At 31.9% G+C, this 18,236-nt stretch overlaps 1 non-coding gene across 1 annotated transcript; it reads right to left on the bottom strand.

Annotated features, from left to right (window-relative positions):
* Window positions 1-9,089: 9,089 nt before the first annotated feature.
* On the bottom strand, window positions 9,090-9,196 carry LOC128293417 (small nucleolar RNA R71). The gene has a single exon (XR_008283599.1). It is a non-coding gene; the product is annotated as a small nucleolar RNA R71 (small nucleolar RNA).
* Window positions 9,197-18,236: the final 9,040 nt, after the last annotated feature.

The raw sequence follows: 18,236 nt of genomic DNA, 5'->3' as shown, positions 1-18,236 counted from the left end.
AGGAGACATAAGATAGGTGAGAGAAAGAGATATAAGGCGGTAAGAAGGAAAGTGTCACTAAGGGGAGGAATAGGGGACAATATGATGTGCCAAATTATTTTCGTCTTTGAAACTATTTGATGCTTACTATTCTTGAATTCCATACCTTTCTTAAACTTTAGAATGGTACAAGCTGAAAAGCCCTATGTGATCTAGGTAGGCTTATTCACAATTTGAAATTATACTGAATAATTGTATTTACAACTGTTTGTATTCTGCTTGGTGATTTGTCATAATTTAGTGTAGTAGAACAAACTAATTTTCGCACTATAAGATCTTGAAAATAAGCATTATCATTAAGTTTTGATTATGTTTTAGTAAGGTTAATCAAATTCAATAAAATGTGCAAATTACATCTTTTTAGAGGCTAAATGAGACCTAAGGGGGAGATAATAAACTTCGTAAGTGTGCAGGAGGTCATTAGAAGGTGTACTAAAACGATATTGGTCACTATGTCACAACACGAAGGGTTAGATGTCGCAACATAGGAAGCAGAATGAAAAATCCCGTGACTGGCTTCGATATTGCGGCATAGCCTAATGGTGTCCCGACATATCCCTGAAGACACCTTAAAGAATAGTATACTGACTGCTATGTCGTGACACAAGTCTTGAGGTGTCACGACATCGACTCTAGATAGGAATTAACACGAGCCAGGGGGTGTTTTGGTTTACACAATCAAAGTTAAAGCTTGGGAATAGCAACTAACCTAGGGTTAATGACGACAACCACCTAAAATCTATAAATATGCTCACTTGTCACATGTTATGTACATGAATTACTTAGCTTAGAATTTATCTTTTAATTTTAGTTTAGGTTTTCTCTTTTCTTAGGTTTTAGATTTTCTTTCAATTTCTTCTTTATTTTATCTTGAGAGATTTGATTGTGGAGACGATCAGACTTTGTGGATTTGCTTTCATTCTTAATACAAATCAGGTTTTTTCTTAAACTCTATACTTTCGATCCATTCATCATGTTTACTTTTTATATCGATTCTATATTGTTTATTAAAACCCTGAAGAACTAATCCTTCTATAGGGGATTAGTGAGAGGAGGTATGATCTATTAATTGTTTTATAGGGTTACTTAATGGATCAGCTGTTTGGGAAAGGAAAACCTGAACCCTAGGCTTGAAAACCCTAGGAAGTTATCAAGGTGAGAATTAACCCAGAAGTGCTATGGCCTATTCGTGAAGAGCTTCACCCCAAGTAGGTTTGGACTGTGAGGTCAAAAGATCAGTAATCCTTGCCAACTCATTATTTTAGTGCAAGATTAGAAGATCCTATTGGGATAGCGACTAGTTGATTTACGAGGAACTCGAAGGGATAGTTATTAAAGATTACCGAAGTGAGCTAATCACCCATAATCAAATTTGACTAATTCTAATTTTTAATCTCCTAAAAATCTCTTTTATTTATGTTTTCGTACTATAACTGATTTAGAGTACTGATTAGATCTTTCAGTGTTTAGGTTAAAATTGATTTAGCACTAAGCTCCCTTGTCTACGTTCCTCGGAGTACTCACTTACTCTGTTGTACTATACTACAACTAAGCCCGTATACTTGCGAATATTGCCTCATATCTGTATCTTTTATTGAAGTATTTACAGTCTAGGTATTAGTATGTCTGAAGATGATCACTAGGATAATAAAATTACTTGTATAATTTATTAATGGATTCCTACACTTGAGACCCTTAATGCTTGTATGCTTTGTAAACACTGAACTTAGGTGTTTGATATCAAAAGAGGTAAGTCAGCTATATATGATGTCAAGATTATGTGTGAATATGAAATGCTTTTTTATGTGCTCCAAAGCTAACATTTATACCATACCTGCTTAAGGGTCATCTTTTCATTTACTATTTTTGTTTGTTTTGCTTGAGGACAAGCAATGACTTAAATTTGGAGGAGTTTAATCTGTTGTAATTCGATGTAGTTGATTAAACTAGTTTTTGCACTTTAGGAGCTTAAATACAAGCATTTTAGTTAAGTTTAATTAATTTTTCGCAACTTCAATTAAATTCAATAAAGTGTGTAATTTGAGTTTTTTATTGACCTTAGGGGCAAAGTGAGTGCTATAAACTGAAATATATATAGGATTTTTCCTATGCAATTTATCACCTTTGTACTTAAATTATTGTTAAAACTAAGTAATTGTTTAATACATTAATGAAATATGTGAAAATATGAAATTAGGACATAGAAATTATTAAAATGTGATTTTATGCTTTATTATGTAGTTTTCATGCATAAAATGGCTTATTTTATATTTATTTGAACATATTATATTTTTAAGACATAAAATGGGCCATGCATGATTAAATTAAATAATAAAATATAAAATTATATTTAATAATTCATTTTAAAATATTTCATTAATAATTTGGGTTTTATTTATTTATTTATTTTATTCTTTGGTCCTTTAATTTATTGATTTATTTTGGACAGGTCTAATAGCTTTGTTGGATTACAAAAACCGTCCAAATTGAAGTCCAAGTCAACCCAATTTCGGCTACACATGGCTGTCCACATAAACCACTTTTTGGTTTAATTACACAAGGTCTTTGCAATGTTGAAGAAATTAGAGATTTTCCTAAAGATTTACATTTGACCGAGTCTCAGTCCTAAGCTGTTATGGCATTTAAATTACTTAAAAATCAAGCAAAATTCAACTCAAAATCCACTAATCATGGCCGACCACTCATTGAAGAAGCTTGAAGAGACTAAACCTCTCTATTTTTACCAAACTACTCTCCTCTCTTCACCAATAAATAAGACTTCATTTAAGCATTCTTAATCATCCCTCATCCCTCATCCCTCATCATTCTCTCTTTTCTCTCAATTCTCTTTAGCATTTCCATTTCCCACACCTAGAATCATCTCTTCATATAGATTTTAGCAATTAAGCCTCTTACAAAGCCTTTGGTCGGCTACCATGGAGAGCCATCAGCAAAGGAGCAAAGCGAAGGAGCGAAGGAGCCTCGTCGGTTAGAGTCTTGGATGGTAGCCACCTGCTTTGGGTTTAATCTTTCTTTTCTTTGACTTAATCTAAAAATGTTTGCTATGTGTTCTTCTTGTTACAACAATGTTAGCTTGATTTTATTTAAGCTAGAATGACTACTTTGATTAAATAATATTTATTTGATTCATGCTTATAATGTTTGTGCCTCAATCGATCATGTTTTTAATTAAAATCAAGTTTGTATTTCATTCATACATGATTGAAATGCACCTAAATTAGCTGAGCAGTCCTAACTAGATGACGGCTAGTGGACACATAATTGAAATATGCATGCTCTATTTAGATCCTAACCCAATTAAATTGCAAGTTGCATAACAACTCTAACCAAGCTCTGTTATCTACATAGTTGTTAGATTTGTGTGATTAAACTGTTTCAAACCTAACACATCCCTATTACCTCGCACAAATGCTAAGAAACCCTTAGTAAATAAGGATCAATAAAATGCATATTTACTAATTAAAGGAATCCGAAAGGACCTAATGTGGTTTCCAGACTCATGAAAGATAGAGTTGCCATGGAATGTTTTTCTGAATGTTATTAAGCATGTTGATAATAAATTCAGTTTAATTAAAGTAATTGTCCTAGTTTATTTATGTTATAATTGTTGCAAATTGTGTTTAATTTTTCTAAAATCTATTTCATTAATATAGTTTATGTATTTAGGAAAATTTGCATTGGGGATCATTGCATTTAGTTTAATATATTTAATTTTAATCATAACTCCTCAATCATATTGTGTTTTTATTTACCAAGTGATTTAACACAAATACAATCCCTGTGGAGACGATAACTCGATACTTACTTATTACTTGATAACGATTGTGTACACTTGTACAAACCTACGCGTTACAAGTTTTTTGGCGCCATTGCCGGGGACTGTTAACTGTTGTGATAGTCAATTTTTTTTGTGAAATTATTTACTTCCAATTTGGTTTATTTCTAACATTAGTAACTTATTCTTTTTAACTTTGTGATTTTCTTTTCAGGTGTTTATGAGCATAGATCGGATTATCGATTTACTCCTTGTAGACCCTAATTGAGCAAACTTTTAGACAAAGAAGACATGAATGAACAGTTCAAAGTCAAGTCAAGATGGACCTTGGAAATCATAATCAAGACCAAGGTAATAAAGTCGGTCGTGTATGAAATACCATCCTCATTGCCGATGATAGGGATCGATACATCAGAGAATATGCTGTGCCACTTTTTAGTGAGTTAAATCCAGGATTTAGAAGGCCAGATTGTAACACCCCTATTCTGTAACCGTCGCCGAAATAGGACAAGGCGTTACCGGAAATTAGAAAACAGATCTTAACAGTAAAATTTTGAACATTCTCTTGAAATAAAGATTATTTATTTAAATAAATGCTAGACACAACCAGAGATCGAGTTTCAAACTTATAAAGTTAAACATCCAAAAGACGCCATATTCGCATGGCTTAAATACGTTAACCAAAATATCCTTCCACTATTAGTCTATTCTATACATGCCTTAAACCTTAATGATATACAAACTTTATCTACTCACATGATAACTCGATAGTGTGGTGAAATCTCCTCGACTTCCAACCCAAGCAATTTCTCTGAAGCCCTATAGACATAGGAAAAACACACAGAGTAAGCTTTGAAAACTTAGTAAGCCTTGAAAACTTAGTAAGCCTTAAGCAAATAAATCATTTCAATGATTATGGAAATTCCATATCACTAATCCGAATTGAAAAAAAATAATCTCAATTACATATACATTCATAGTACTCTTAAGTTCATATAACCTTATTAAGTAGCTTCACTTATTTATATTTACAAATAACTTATGACTATGATTTTAAATTCGTGTGATAACTGTCAATTCATTCGTATGAACAAAACTTACATATATCCATTACATACCAACCAAAACATGTCATATTTTTCCATGTTTGATTCATGGAACCACAAGGTCACATGTCAAGCACATATAGCATATATTTATCTGTTATTTATCACGTCTCATTTTTACATGGACTACATACATCTGACCAAGTTTATTCAATGTTCACAACATAATCACATAATCACTACAAGCTGTCTTTCTGAGCAGCGGCCACTAAATTATTTATAACTGGAGCTAAAAAACTCCAAATCATGTGCTGTTAATTTTCCCTGAAAATAGGCTCATATATCTTATATCCCTAAAATTTTCAGAATTTTTGGTTTGACCAATCAATACCATATTTTTCATAAATTTTCCCCTGTTTCACTGTTTGACTAATCTGACCATTCTTTACTATAAATCAGATTTCTCATTGTACAGAATTCAAAATATGTTCTCGTTTATTTCATTTGAAACTAGACTCATTAAGGAGAATATAAATTTTATCTTATAATCATCATTGTACAATTTAAAATGATTTTCTAAAAACAGAACAGGGGATTTCGAAGTCATTTTGACTCTATCTCACGCCACTTCAAATATCTCATTATCTACCATTCTTTTGCTTACACGGTTTCTTTTATAAGAAACTAGACTCATTAAGCTTTAATTACATAATTTATTCATCTTCTAATTCAATTTCCATAATATACGGTTATTTTCCAAATCACGCTACCGTTGCTGTCTCAAGCAGATTTATTACAAATTTGCTCTTTCACACATTCCTTGCATTCAAATTATTTAAACATGTATATCATGTCATTCAAGATCGAACTCATATAACATAGGCATTAAAAATGCTTCACTATCAACTTTAGTTCAATTGAAACGAATAAAATACAATATCATATTCACATTTAATTTTCCATGATCGTAATCACCTAAAAATAAAATCATATACTTCCACAAACCTTTCCACAAGGACCAGTGTTTATATTTGAATATAAACATAGAATCACTTCACATAACTTCACACATTTACCGAATGTATTACGATCACATTTATAATCATAACAGTTATTCACAGATGCATCACTTTATACATTTATAATTTAATTCAAATCAAAATCGCATACGAGTACATGATACATACCTGGCCAACTTAATATGTAATACACTTTCAATTTGTCATCTTAGTGTAGGATCTTGTAATTGTATACTTTTATCAAATTCATCAGCACTTGGCCTGCTAGGTATAAAACCCAAAATTATATTACCAGCACAAAGCCTGCGGAACTTTAGCCGGATACATTTCCAACACGAAGCCTGCGGGACTTTAGCCCGGATACATTTCAACCTGAAGCTCATGGGACTTTAGCCAGATACATTTCCAAAGACGAAGCTCATGGGACATTAGCCCGGATACATTTCTAGCACAAAGCCTGCGAGACTTTAGCCCGAATACATTTCCAGTGTCTTGAATATTTATTCACATGTTAACACATTTCACATAACATATCACATTAGTAATTCAATTGCTTCATTCGAATATAAGCACAAAATGTACACCTACCCTTTAACTTTCGGTTCAATAATCATACATAAAGAACACATAATCTTTTCACTATCCCAGTTTCACTTTTAATAACCATTCGGCTATATGCCATATTCACAAATTATTTCACAAACAACCTCGATCAAGTAGGAACAATAGTCACAATTCATCTATTATACAAATATCCCATTCCTTGACTTTGTTTCATAATAGCTATTCGGTCATCACATATATACCATTCGATTCACATTCGACTTTATACAAACAAGTACAATAAAATTGTATACACATATTACACACTTTCACATCATTACTTAATAGTCATTCGGCCACATTATATACATAAATCATCCATTTCATATTCGCATTATAGCCTAAATTCAATATACTTATTGCAAATCGAACTTGTAAAGGTCAAATAATTACTTACCATATTATATAAAATCTTAAGCGCGCAAAGAAATCAAATTTAATTACTTAAGGACTTACCTTGAATGTCATTGCACAATTACGGATTGATTAATCAACTACTTTTGCTTTCCCCCTTTTCGAATTTAGCTCCTTTTTCTCTTGAGCTTAATTCAAACAAACAAATAAACATTATTCACCTTAGTCCATCTTATGATCGAATGCCTTTAAGCTTAATAATAAAAATCCTTTAACAAAGTAACACTCAACCAAAACAAATTCGATTATACAACTATATAATTTAAAGCATCAATTATGCTTAACTAAACGTTAAGCTATAATCAGAATCACTTAGACATATTTATGGTCAAACATAGCAAGAAAACTAAATAGGCTTTACTAGCCACACTTAGTTCAATTATAACATAACTTCACTTACTTATATGCACATTCGGCAACTTGATAATTAAGTTAATATCATGGTATCATAACTCAACATTTATCAATATGTCATTAGAAAAATCTGCTCATGTCAAATTTACTCCCAATCACATCTCAAAATTCAACGAACTCATTTAATAATTAAATTCCATTTCAAAGCATCAAAACATTATCAAATGTATACTCATCCTAAATGACCGAATGCACATTAACTAAAATTTTCTTTAGCCATTAAACTCATTCGGCAATTATAAGGACAAATTTAACAAACCTTAAATTTAACTTATAATTGTACATATCTCATTCAAAGCATCCACACCAATTTATTATCCAATCAACCATAGCCGAAAACCTATCATACAATTAAAACACTTATTCAAATTATTATTCACTATAATACTATGGCTGAATCCCTCAATTAGCTAACATAGCCTCTTGTATTCAATCTAAACACGTATATACAACCTAAATCCCTCTTTTAACACATAATTCACTATCTTGGATCTCATTTTCTAACTAATTTAACTTAGTCCAAAGCTGAATGCTATTTGAGCATTAAGCTCATGTTCTTTTCTTTATTAAGCAAGTATTATAACTCAACTAACTTCATTAGCCGACTACTCAAGCTCATTTGAGCCACATATAGTAATTTAGTTTGTTCACACTCAATTAGAAACATTTCTCCTTACAAATTATCAAAACATACACAATGTAACCCATTGAGCTCATGACCGAATGCTTCATGCATCACAAGCACAAAATCATACACATGGGTCATGTTAGGAGCTTCAAAACCAATTTAAATTTCTCAAAATCCAAAGAAAAACATATGAAATCATACCTTAATTCCCAACACAAGATGGCCAAATGCCTTAGGTGTTCTTTCTTCCATTTCTTGTTTAGTTTCGGCAAAAGGGGAGAAAAAAAAATGAGAAACTTTGTTTTTATCACCCTTTTTCTATTATTAATTCATGGTTTTCTAATATAAAACTATTTAATATTATTTCACTAATATACAATACACAAAATGCCAAATTTTTCAACATAATTATCGTCCACTATAATCATAGTGGTCCATTTGACATGCAAATCCTCTATGATGCTATCCATATACAATTTGGCCACTTCAACTTTTACCTATCACATTTTTATGGTTTATTAATTGAGTCCCTTTTTATAATTTGACATCCAAATAACAAAATTAAAGCATCAAAATTTTTTTATTTTAATTTATTATTATTATATTTTTTTTTCACACATGGAAATTCACATAATAAAACATAGAAATTAATTTAATCCTTTCTTATTAATTAAACACCCAAACGATCACATTTTCGTACGAAATCTTCACATATGCTAATTCACATATAATGAACACAGATAATAATAATTAATTATTTTTCTGACTCAGTTTCGTGGTTCCGAAGCCACCATTCCGATTAGGGTCTAAAACGGGTTGTCACACAGATATTGAGGCAAACCAATTTGAATTGAAACCAGTGATGTTTCAAATGCTCCAAACGGTGGGCCAATTCAGTGGTATGCCCATGGAAGATCCACATCTCCACCTTCGATTGTTTATGTAGGTGAGTGATTCATTTAAGATAGCCGGTGTAACTGAAGACGCATTGAGGTTGAAGTTGTTCTCATACTCGTTGCGAGATCGAGCACTAGCATGGCTCAATTCATTGCCAACGAGTTCCATATCTACATGGCAAGAATTAGTAGAGAGATTTTTAGTTAAGTATTTCCCACCTAGCAAAAACGCTAAGTTGAGGAATTAGATCACAACTTTCCAACAATTGGATGATGATTCTTTGTATGAGGCTTGGGAGCGATTCAAGGAGTTACTTCGTAAGTGTCTTCATCATGGGAGTCCTCATTGTATCCAGTTGGAGACATTCTATAATAGTCTCAATGTACATTCAAGATTGATGGTATATGCTTATGCGAATGGTGCAATTTTGTCTAAGTCTTATAATGAGGCTGATGAGATCATCAAGAGAATCGCGAATAATAACTATTAATAGCTAACAAATTGAACAGCTTCAGGAAGACGTGCAGCTGGAGTTCTTGAAGTTGACACCCTTTCTTTGTTATCAGCTTAGATATCGTCTATTTCCTCTATTACTTTGTTATCAGCTTAGATATCGTCTATTTCCTCTATGTTAAAAAAGCTTACCTCTAATAGTGCTAATAATTTTGTAGCTCATCCACCAAGTCTGTTTGAAGTAGTTTCCTGTATGTACTGTAGGGAAGGTCATTCTTTTTAGAATTGTCTGTCAAATCTTGAGTCAGTGTACTATGTGGGGAACCAACATCGAAATAGGAGTGGAAACGGACCGCAGTCTCACTTCTACAATCCTTCATGGCGTAATCATTCTATTTTTTTCTTGGAGCAACCAAGGAAATGGATCGAACAACAACTTATTGCAGCATAGACCCAACCAATCTCAAGGGTTTAATCAACAAGCTCCAAAACCACCTCAAGCTGAGGCATCAAACAATTTGGAGAACTTGATGAAAGTGTACATGGCAAAGAATGAAGCTTTGATCCAAAGCCAAGCAGCAACATTGAAAAGTTTGGAAAACCAAATGGGTCAGTTAGCTACGGAGCTTCATAATAGACCGCAAGGAACCTTGCCAAGTAATACTGAGAATCCAAGAAATTTGGGTAAAGAACATATCAAGGAAGTGAGATTGCGAAGTGGTAAAATTCTGAAACCCCGATTGATTGATGTCGAAGATAAGCCCATTGAGAAGAATCAACTAGCTATTCAAATTCCTACACCAAAAGAGTTAGATTCTGCAAAGATTGGTAAGGAAAATCCTAACTTAGTGAATTTAGACACTTCAACATCTTCTTTGGATGCAGATTTACCTACTCAGAAGAGTTATCTGATTAAACCAAAAGTTTCATCACCTCCATATCTGCAAAGATTGTAGCAACACAAGTAGAAACAGGAGGTGCGATTCAAGAATTTTTTGGTGTTCTGAAGCAGTTACACATCAATATTCCGTTGGTGGAGGCTTTAGAACAAATTCCAAATTATGTGAAGTTCATGAAGGATATACCATCCAAGAAGAAACGACTGAGTGAGTATGAGACTATTGTCTTGACAAAGGAGTGTAGTGCATTCTTGCATAACAAATTGCCACCGAAATTGAAAGACCCAGGAAGCTTTACTATACCCTGTAACATTGGTAAATCTTGTTGTGGTAAAGCTTTGTGTGATTTAGAAGAGAGTATCAACTTGATGCCTAAGTCTATTTTCAAAATGCTAGGGATAGATGAAGTAAGACATACAACTGTGACGCTTCAGCTAGCGGATTGATCTTTAGCATATCCCAAGGGAAAGATCGAAGATGTTTTGGTAATAGTCGATAAATTTATTTTTCCTGATAATTTCATTGTCTTAGATTTTGAAGCAGATAAGGAAGTGTCTATCATCCTTGGGAGACCTTTCTTAGCCACGGGAAGAATGTTCATTGATGTGCAGAAAGGTGAACTCACCATGTGAGTTCAAGACGATTAGGTAACCTTTAACATTATTAAAGAAATGAAATTTCCCGATCTGACAGAAGAGTGTTCAGTTGTGGAAGAGATAGAAACCTTGGTTTCTATAGAAAGCAATTTTAAAGAAGATCTATTGGAGAAAGCCTTAGATCTTGACCCATTGGATGATGAAGAAGGAAAAGAAAACATGGCTTTGATGGAAGCCAATCCGAGAAATTTTATTCAATCCACGCCATTTGAACCGTTGGAGTTAGAAGTCAGAGAATTTGTGCAACCCAAGTTGTCAATTAAAGAACCACCTAAACTTGAACTAAAGGTAATTCTTTCCTATTTGAAATACATTTATTTAGGGGACTGTTCCACTTTTCCTGTGATTTTTTTAGCAGAACTAATGAAAGATCAAGAGGAGCAACTAATTGTCGTTCTAAAGAAATTTAAGAAAACAATTGGTTGGACCATAGCTAATATTCGAGGTACAAGGCCTTCTTTTTGCATGCATAAAATTATTTTAAAAAAAGGTGAAAGAGCTCGAATTGATGGGCAAAGGAGGCTCAATCCTATTATGAAAGAAGTTGTGAGAAATGAAGTGATCAAATAGTTAGATGTAGAAATCATCTATCTTATTTCAGATAGTTCGTGGGTAAGTCTGGTGTAGTGTGTGCCAAAGAAAGGTGGAATCACAATTGTTACAAATGAGCGTAATGAGTTGATTCCAATGAGAACTGTTATTGATTGGAGAATTGTATTGATTATAGGAAGTTGAATAGAGCCACTCGGAAGGGCAATTTTTCATTGCCTTTTTTGGATTAGATGTTAGATTGACTAGCAGGTAATGAATTCTATTGTCTTTTAGATAGCTATTCGGGATATAACCAAATAGTTGTAGTTCTAGAAAACCAACATAAAAAAACCTTTACTTGTCCATGTGGTACATTTTCTTTTAGGTGAATGCCTTTTGGTTTATGCAATGCACCTGCAACATTTCAACGATGCATGGCAATATTCACTAATATGGTTGAAAATTTTGTTGAGGTTTTCATGGATGATTTTTTTTTTGGTTTTTGTAGCACTTATGATATTTGTTTAAGTAATTTGGCTAAGGTATTGAAGAGATGCGAAGAGACAAATCTTGTCCTTAACTGGGAAAAGCACTATTTTATAGTTAAGGAAGGGATTGTCTTAGGGCATAAAATCTCAAAGAGAGGAATTAAAGCCGATAAAGCAAAGGTGGACGTAATTGAAAGATTACCGGCCCCAATTAATGTGAAAGGAGTCAAACGTTTCTTAAGCCATGCTGATTTTACTGAAGGTTTATCAAAGATTTCTCGAAAATTTTTAAAGCGTTGTGTTTGTTGTTAGAGAAAGATACTGTAACTACTCGTTTTTGGTAAAATCAGAACAGTGGTTTTGGGACCACAAATACGAAGTCAGAATAAGTATTTTATTATTATTTTAATGTCTACAGTATGATATTATATTGGTGTGAAAATTTCGTTAAAAATTTTTATTGTTTGACTAGTCAATATGATAAAAAGGACTAAATCGCGTAAAGTGCAAAAGTAATGTTCTAATACCTAAAGGTATCTAATAGCTATGGAATATTAAATTAGAAGTCCTTATGTTTTAATTAGACCATTATAATGGTGAGTGGAAATTTTTGGGCATATATTAAATGATTTATATGTTTAATTATAAAGGTTAAATTTGTAATTCATAAAATAAACATAAATAAAGTACAAATAAGCCTAATTTTTCCTCCATTTTCATCTTCTACCACTGAAAATAAGAAAGAAAAACATCCATGGGAGGTTCCTAGGGTTCTGCCACTTCATGATCTAATTGTAAGTCCGTTTTTGTCCCGTTTTTAATGATTTCTATGTTTTTGAGATCGTTGCAGTTAGGTCTAGCTAGCCCAGGGACTATTTTGCAAAATTGTTATAGATTTTAGATATTTCCATTGATGAATACATGAGTATTTTGATGTTTAATGATACATTATGAATATTTGTTATGAATTATACAAGTTTTGTGATTTTTAGTGAAAATGCCAAATAGGGGTTAAATTGAGAAATGTTGAAACTTTGTGGCTAAAATGTGAAATAAATAGAAAATATGGGCTTCTAGGGGCATAATAGTAATTTGGCTAGCATGGGTATTAAAGAAATTTCATGAATTTGTGATTTTGTGTAATAAGGACTAAATTGTAAAAATGTGAAAGTTTAGGGGAAAATGTGTAAAATAGCCCTAATGTATATTTTGGATTGAATTGAATAAATAGATGATTAAATAAGTTAATTTTGAATATATTTACATCAAGAAAAGTGGAATTTGGATCTAGATCGGGGGAAAACTAAAGTTATTAACTAATCGATTTATTTCGTCGTTTTCACATCCGAGGTAAGTTCATATGTGATAAATATCACTACAAAAGTATTTCATATGCTTTGATATTGCATAAATTGCGAATATGAGGCTGTGGATATGAATGATACTGATTCGACCACGATTCAACATTCGAAATTCCGATTGAACTTTAGGAATAATTTAGGATGCTAGTGACATGTCATTAGGGGATACATTGAGTTGGCTTCAGGCCATAATATAGCACTTCGGGTTCGAATTATAGTGATTTGTCTTCAGGCCATGCATATCGGTTGATTTGGCTTCGGGCCATGATATCAGTACCTCACAGATAAGTTACCTTGATTTGGCTATGGGCTATGGTATAAGTACTCATCGTGTGGGACCCTTGAGTATCTAAACCCAGAAGAAAATCAAATATGATTTGAACAACAATCAATGCAGAAGAAATCAAATTTGGTTTGAATAGCAATCAATGCAGAAGCACAACTTTTATAACTCTAATAACAGTACTGCAGTACTTCCCAAATCTTTATAACAGAAATTATGATTATAATAAATATAGCCATTTCCATCAAATAGTTATCCCATATAGATAATCATATAGAATCATAAGAAAACCAGAATAGCGAAATTTCAATGTATGAAGGCACACAGGATTTCTAAAAATTATAACCCATATATAGTATAACAATCCCGAATTTTCCAAAAAGAACGACGTCACTCATAAATACTGAAATCCACAATAACAGAAGCAATATCATTTTCACGTATATTCAACAGAACAATAGCTAATAGAAACAGAATATTAGCATCATACAGAGTTTTACTATCAATTTTCATATCCACATAAGAAAATAAATACCAGAGAAAAACAGGGCAATGTTGAACGTAACCTCAAATAGATCAATGATGCTTTCATCTATTGATATATTTAGCTAATGTTCTCATACGATAAGAATTCCTTCTGAAATTAAATAGTTACATATACTTCTAAGAATAAACGTACACATAGAATGCCCAGAAGAAATCATAGTAATTGCCCGACTATAACCATTGCACTCAGCCATCAATATAATTCAATCATTATTTCAACTGTCTAATTCTGCTATCAAAAATTTTCACATTATCCCTTCACTAATAGAAATCAATTCAGAAAAGCTTTTAGCTAATATTTTCCTTTGATAACATACCTGAATAGGTCATTTGATCGGAGTTAACTTCCTCTTTAACAGTGACATCACATAACCTGAATAATCTTCAGAACTATCCAATGTTTTTTTTTTTTAATACTGTCTTCATTTGTTGATTCATTCACTTTTCTAACCACATTATTAATCTTCCAAACACAGACTTCTATAATTCCACACTTGTAGGCTTATTCAACCCAATTCTTACAGATTTCATTGTAACATTTTACGGATAGGGGGGTAAGGGTAATAAAGCCTCAAATTTAACTTACACATAAATGCACATAACACATACTATCATAACTAACTAGTTCATTACTAATTTCACATTCTCAAATCATTTAATAAACATTTGCTTTTAATCACTTTCGTTCTTAACACATAGTTCATATGCCATCTCAAATCACCGATTCATGATCAAAGCATTTCATATAATAATAATATTCCATATATCACAACTCATATACTCATATAATTATAACATTTATCCATATCAAAATGTCATACTCTTTGAACCATACCTTTATGAGTTTCAACTCATAATCAACACATTTCCATTCAAATTTTGAGTACACATTCCATACTATCAGAATTAGCTCGATTGGAAAGCTTATCTGTCTCATCAAAATATTTTTTGTCAGAGTCGGGAGATAACACACTATCACAGGTTAAATGTGGCATGTATAGCTAGACTCGCATACGCTATGGTAGTCCTAGAACCGACTAAAACATAGCTCTGATACCAATCAAATGTAACACCCCTAACCCGTATCCGTTACCAGACTAGGGTTATGAGGCATTACTGTATAAAACACAGTTCAGCACAATCATTCCTCACCTTTCATACACCAAAGAATTACTAAACATTTAAAATTTATCAAATTTAGATATCCTCAATTCACTTATTATAAATTCGTATACATGAGTCATAATTCCAATTCAGATATAATCATACCTTTCTGAACATGTATCGCAAATAAGCACTTTTCAAAAATTCCAACTAATTCAGTTTGAACATGTATCAAAGCTCAACCGATCATGTTCCATAATTACTAAATTCGAACCAAACTTGTATATATATCAAAGACATTTTCACATATTTAATACTTCCAATATTCAATTCCCTATCTCCATCACATTAATGTCATTTTCATAATTAAATCATATTCCATCATATATCATTACACTACACACTTCGAATATATGCCAATTTCTATCTCATTAATTGTGTATCAAACATATCATTTGATAACTTCTGCACAAGCTCATAATAAAACCAATTGAATCATATTACATAAATTATTATGCAATCACATATAAAACTTATATACATTATAACATGGCCGAACATACTAATGATGCATATATACAAGTGTGCAATTCATCCTAAAAATAAAAGCCATACTTAACACTTGAACACAAATAACACTCTAATGTGCATCTAATTCATATCTATATTAATATACCTAAACTTCATATTTTATCCTATCAACTAATCTTTATTTCGATCTCACCATTATCAATATCATAAGCATATCAAACTGAATTTAATATCATATTCGGATTTACAACCATACAAGAATGTATACCTATATTGGTATTAGCAACAACTTGACATTTTTAACTATCCATTAAAACTAACCCAAAACATACTTAATCATTACCATCATTTACCATTTGAATCCATACCAAAACAATCAACCAAAATAATCATGAAACATATTCATTACTTACCACTTAGCAACCGAACCTGTTAAGTTAATATACCATCATCCATCACTCTAATTATTCCACATTTCATATTTCCGAAATGAGCTAACTATTAAACTTATTAACAAAACTAAACTCATCAAACATTTTAATTAAGAACATGTAAAACCAAACTTAAGCATAATAATCATGCCATTTTTGCATGGCTTTAAATACATACTCATTTAAAATAATTAACTCCAAGACTAGCCTATACATGTCATATAATCGAGTCTCAAAACATTATTTATTGAAAAGATAACCAAATAGTGTGATGTCGTCTCCATCGACTTCCAACCCGAGCAGGTCTCCCAAAATCTATAAACATAGGAAAAACACACAGAATAAGCTTTGAGAACTTAGTAAGTTATAAGCAAATAAATAACTCAATGACAATAACAATTCAATTACCAAACTAATTTATACTATCATAATCATGTTTAACTTCAAACTTATAATTTCATATAATAAATATACTTTCATTTTGCCAAATATCCATAAAACTAATATTAATATATCATTCAAATTCCCAAAGCCACAGTGTTAATAATTAACCGAATATAGATAACTTCATATACATATATTCATGGATCATTTCATAACTATTCTTACTTTATATCATTAAGGCTGTACATAATCATTTTTATAACTTTGCACATAGGTTACAATTTGATATCACTATACTCAACCTTTGGACGAATGTACTGTATCTATTTTCGAGGTAACATTCAATTTCAAAACCATAGTACCATTATATAGTCGAATATATATATCCCATAAACATATATTCCTAAATCAAACTTTAATATCTCGTACTGATACTTGTCATGTAGCCGAATATACATATGTCTATACCAAAGTATCGTACACTATTAAAATCATATTATCCATGCATAAAGCCGAATTTTTAAACACTTGTTTACATATACTCATGTATCAAACCTTAATACCACGAAATTACACTTAACTTATGGCCGAATATACTTCATAATTACTCAAAAATTCAAACTAACATCATACATATGTTTGTATCACATATCAAATAATCAACTTACCTTATTTTCAAATAGGTAATCAACTATCAGATACCTAGTCACTTAGCCCGATTTATACATTCGTACATAACTTATCCTTGCCCGTTGAACCATTCAGAATTCGATAGGACACTCGGATAATCACATATATCGTACAATGCCAACGTCCTAGACGTGGTCTTACATGTAATCACATATCGATGCCACTGTTCCAAATAGGGTCTTACTCACACATATATATCGGAGTCACATATAGATGCCATGGTCTTACTCGTACATCAGATATCGGAATCTTATGTCATGACGTATGTATCCTAGCTATTCCTAAGGTTCATAAGGGGCTTTCGGACGTCGTAACTCAGTCGAAATGAACTTGTAAACGTAGTTCCCAAATATATATACACATTCGGTTATTTATATATAAACTCATAAATTCAAATCAGCATTTCACATTCACATATATTCAAATTTTACAACATTTATTTGCTTATAAACTTACCTCGAACAACAGTAATCGGGACGGGACGACTGGTCGACAACTTTGGTTTTTCCCCGATCCAAATTCGATTTCTTCATTTCTTGATCTAATTCAATACAAATTCAATTTATTTAATCATATATTCTGTAACGCCCTAACACCCGAGACAGTCACCGGAGTCGAGTACGAGGTGTTACTAAACTTAATTCATTAATTAAACAGCTTAAACAATTTATTTTAGAATTTCCAGACAAGCTGGCTAACTACATCACAGTCGCTTAAAAATTCATATATCGAGTTTCAAAACTCAATATTAATATCAGTAAATTTTCCCTGAAACTAGACTCATATATCTATCTACTAATTGTTTTATATAATTTTTGATTGAGCTAATTAGTACAGTTTATTGATTAAAGTCTCCCCTATTTTAGGGTTCAACTACTCTAACCCCAGTGTATTACAAATCAGATATCTCCCTTTACAGAGTTTCAATGATTATGTCGTTTCTTTCTCATAAAACTAGACTCAACAAGGAATCTATACATATAAAACATGACTTCTAATTATGTTTTTACAATTTATGGTGAA

This window comes from Gossypium arboreum, chromosome 5, assembly GCF_025698485.1.
Source record: "Gossypium arboreum isolate Shixiya-1 chromosome 5, ASM2569848v2, whole genome shotgun sequence".
NCBI lineage: Eukaryota > Viridiplantae > Streptophyta > Magnoliopsida > Malvales > Malvaceae > Gossypium > Gossypium arboreum.
This window is presented reverse-complemented; position numbering and strand designations above follow the sequence as displayed.